The sequence below is a fragment of the Leptodactylus fuscus genome, chromosome 6, assembly GCF_031893055.1.
Source record: "Leptodactylus fuscus isolate aLepFus1 chromosome 6, aLepFus1.hap2, whole genome shotgun sequence".
NCBI lineage: Eukaryota > Metazoa > Chordata > Amphibia > Anura > Leptodactylidae > Leptodactylus > Leptodactylus fuscus.
Window position 1 is genome coordinate 451,024 of NC_134270.1, and position 4,043 is coordinate 455,066.

The 4,043-nt window shown below is 46.2% G+C and overlaps 1 non-coding gene across 1 annotated transcript; it reads right to left on the bottom strand.

Annotated features, from left to right (window-relative positions):
- Positions 1–2,864: 2,864 nt before the first annotated feature.
- LOC142210905 (U2 spliceosomal RNA) lies at positions 2,865–3,050 on the bottom strand. Its single transcript, XR_012717031.1, has one exon. It is a non-coding gene; the product is annotated as a U2 spliceosomal RNA (small nuclear RNA).
- Between the last annotated feature and the right edge of the window lie 993 nt (positions 3,051–4,043).

The following is a 4,043-nucleotide window of genomic DNA, read 5'->3' on the forward strand; positions in this document are numbered from 1 at the left end:
CCCCTTCAGTTTGTCATAAAGGCGGTGAAAAGAGGTACGAACTGCCATGTCCTCCAGCAACTGGACATTGAGCTTCCAGACCCCTGGACCCTTTGGAGAAGAGCCCAAGCGCAAGGTCGCGATGAGCCACCGATGGTCAGAAAAAATGCAGTCTTTTAAGATGAAAGAGTCGGCAGTGAAGCTTGACGAGACTAGGATGTAGTCAATTCGTGATCTGTAGCGGGAACTTCTCCAGGTGTAGTCTGGGCAGGCGGGGGAGAAAGTTTTCCCAACATCACAAAGACGTTGATCTGCAATCAAGTCCTGCAGCACTTGTCTCGTCTTATCAACTCTGACTGTATCAGCACCGCCAAACCGGGTTTCGTCCGGTAGAAGGCAATTAAAGTCACCAGCAATTAACACAGGCGTAGCGCCAGGCAGAAAATGTTGCAGCACATCCAAGAGCTCAGCTCGTTCATTAACTGTCGGGTGCGCATAGACATTGAACAGCCTGAAGAGGGAGCCATACAGGGATACAGTGGCAAGCAGACACCTGCCAGGGATGAGTTCTTGAAAGGAGCAGAGCTTAATAGCAGGATTAGCACATAGAATACATACTCCAGAGTTGCGGTTGGAGTTGTCTCCCGACCATATGGAAAAACCGCGGGTCCAACCTCTGCGAAAGGTGTTGTAATTGACATCATGAGGGATGCCACATTCTTGGAGGAAAACCAAGTCATAGTTCTCTAGAGTCACACAGTCATATACAGCAGCCCTTTTGACAGGGCTCATGAAGCCTCTAATATTTACGGAGGCAATGCGTAAGGTAGCCATTGAGAGAAATCAAGTTTGAGAACGTCCACGAGGTCCTGAACCAATCCAGGTGCTCTGAGAGGAGCCAGAGCTTATACTGGTAGCAGAGGAAACCAGGGCTGAAGTTACCATAGAAGCAGCATCCCCCAACTCAGGAGGATGGGGCAAGGCATGGGGCTGACGTCTTTTGAGGTCACGCCTTCTAGCTGCAGCATCCTTCCGCTTTTTTTTGGAAACAGTTGTTCAGCCCATGGAGTCCTCACCCGTGGCAAAAACAGAGGTTTCCCCCTGATCCTCCACAGGTGTCTCCCCCACAGTAGTGAGAGACACACCATCAGGAGTGTCTCCCCACTGGACCACAGCCCCAGAAGAAGCTGATTGAAGATTTCCAGAGGCAAGGGCAACAGGCTGTGTGATCTCCTCCTCTGACACCTCAGGGAGAGGCTGGTCAGCTGGCTCACCTTCCTCAAGGTCAGGGTCAGGTGCTGTGTCCGAGTCGTCCTGGAGAAAAATGGAGGCTATAATTCCAGGTGCGAGATCTTGTACCGGACCATCATTCCTTGCGGCATCTGCATAGGTCTGTCTCCGGGTTGGACAGTCTTTATGACAGATGATCTGACCCTTTGCAAACATTGCAGACAATGGAGTTGGTGCAGGAGGAAGCGCCGTGCCCTGATTGGCCGCACTTGCGACACACCTCCTGGTTTTTACAACTAGAGTTCCAGTGTCCAAACTGCAGACAGTTAAAACAGAAATCCGGCATCTGGTTATAAAACAAACGAGCGACTTCCTTGCCAATACGAAATCTGGAAGGAGGGTGTAATACCCCTTTGTAGCTAGCTGGGGAATCATCTGGTCGGAATTTCACCCAAAACAAAAACTTGCCAGTCCAAATCCCATCTGCATCCCTCTGGGGACCGCATCTGGAAATGTCCACATACATTTTCAAGAAAGTCTTAACATCCAAAAGATGAACATGAGGGCTCCTCATAGACACCACCACTACCACCTCCTCCTCATACAGGAATACAAAAGACAGTCCCTTAAGATTAGCATGCTGTAAGGATTGTCTGACCTTTTGCTGGAATAGCTGGAAGGCGTGGTCTGAGATGAAGGAGAGTGTATAACTCCCATATATCTCCTGGAGAGCCAGTATAGCCAGTCTAGGGACTTCCAAGGTCTTGAAAAGGACTTCACTCACTAGATATTGCCTGGTAATCTGCTCCTTAGCTGCTGATGCCACGTCAATGCGCACCGCATTCTTGATTTTAAAGTCGTGTTCCGAAGCACACCTGCAGGTCGCGTTTTGCAGAGATCCAGCCATCATATTGATGCTTTCACCGTAGTCCAGGATCGCCTTCTCCAAAGCTTCTAGTCCAACTGTCAGCCTCCCCACATGGTCTTAGCCAAAAGGCCGAGAAGCGATGGCGAGTGCTCGGCACTTGTTCCGGCGCCCTTCCGTGTTCACTGTGCACCGCTCAAGGTGTGCACCAGGCTGCTGCAGCCCTATTTCGATGTATTTTTTTTTTCCTTTCCCTTAATGAAGTAGAAACCAATTAGCTTGTGCAGGTTTTCCCTACCTGCCACCAAAAGTGAAAAAAAAAGAAAAGAATAACTTTTGTGCAAGGCAAAGTGACATGTGCAAATGTTATTTTGTGACGCCAACGGATTTTGCCGAAGTTTGCGAATCTGCATAAACCACTCCCACCGCTTGACCACACCCATTCAAGTGTCCGGTCAAGTGCAAGTTCAGAAATAAATTTATGCCAAAAATTTTTCAAAGAATTCAATGAATTAAAAATTGAATAAAATTGCAGCAAATCAGACACTTTGCAGCAGTAATGTCATTTGCAATCAATCAATCAATTAACCAACCAATCAAAGAAATTAATTAATGAATTACCTTTCTGGTGCTTGAATGCATTGACAGAGGGTAGAGTCAGTCACAGCATCATCAGCAACAAGCACAGGCCAAGTCCAACTGTCAGGTTTCTCTTTGCTAGCTTGCCAGGTGCAGCAATCTTCTCTGTTGGTCGGTCAGTCCTCTGTCTCTTTCTTTCAACTGAATTGGAAAGGGGTGCACCGATCCTGGAAGTAATGCAATACCAGGTCAATGCGTGGAGTGGACAGAGCAAGCTCCGATTCCAGCTCCCTGTTCTAAAAATCCATTTAATATATGGTCCCCAGATAGGGGACGTATCAGATATTAAACTAAGTACAGATTTTTTTTTTTTTTTTTTGTCATACCATTCAGGTATGGCTATCATTGGCCGTTACCAGTCTGTACCGTATTCTAGCCAACAACGCCACTCATCATAAGCATGAACTTTTATTTTTTTTGATAATTTTAATTCAGACACAAAAAATAAACCAAATTTTACAATTACAACTTAACTTAATTTAGCAATTTTTTCCACTTTCGGAATTTCCAAAGACCTTCTCTGTCCAAACCTTTCCTTAGGTCTGACTGATAATGAAAGTATAGCTTATCAAGAACCATCCTTATTGCATCTTCTGTCTCGATGCATTCTTCGCGATATATATACAAATTACGACTATTCCATAACACTTCTTTTATACACGCACACACCAGCCACAACAATCTCTTATTTACCCCTTCCACACTTACTAACCCATACATCACAATTTTAAATGTTAGCACATCCACTCCAGTTATATCCTTACACACACCTCCCAGCCTTCCCCACACTCTCTTTGCATAGCCACACCCCCAAAACACATGCTCCAGACTCTCATCACCCGCACACCTTTCTCTCGGACATATTTCACTCGCATTTAACCCTCTTCTATTCTGCACCACTCTCACAGGCAACACATTATGCGCACTCATCCATACTAAGTCTTTTTGTTTGTTACTTATGTCCGATTGATGCATCTTCCGCCACACCTCACCTGCTTCCACAGACGTTAGACCCCTGATAGGGCAGACCACTTGATTTTGACACAAATTTTTAAGACGTTTTTTGCATGTCAGGAACTCTTCCATCTTGATATTCTGCAAATGAAAGCAATTAATGAATTTTTCCACGTACATGTACCCTTTAGGACAGTCGAAGGCGTACGGTCGCCCCCGGAACTCCACCGGCCATTTCAGCCTTTTAAGGACCGTACCCGCCAGATACCTTACCAGGCAGCTTGCCATTGTATTTTTAACCACACTTTGCGCTACTCCGCGCACATAATTAAGCCCAATGAAAACCTTTAGGTCTGGGAAGTCCAGGCCACCCAGT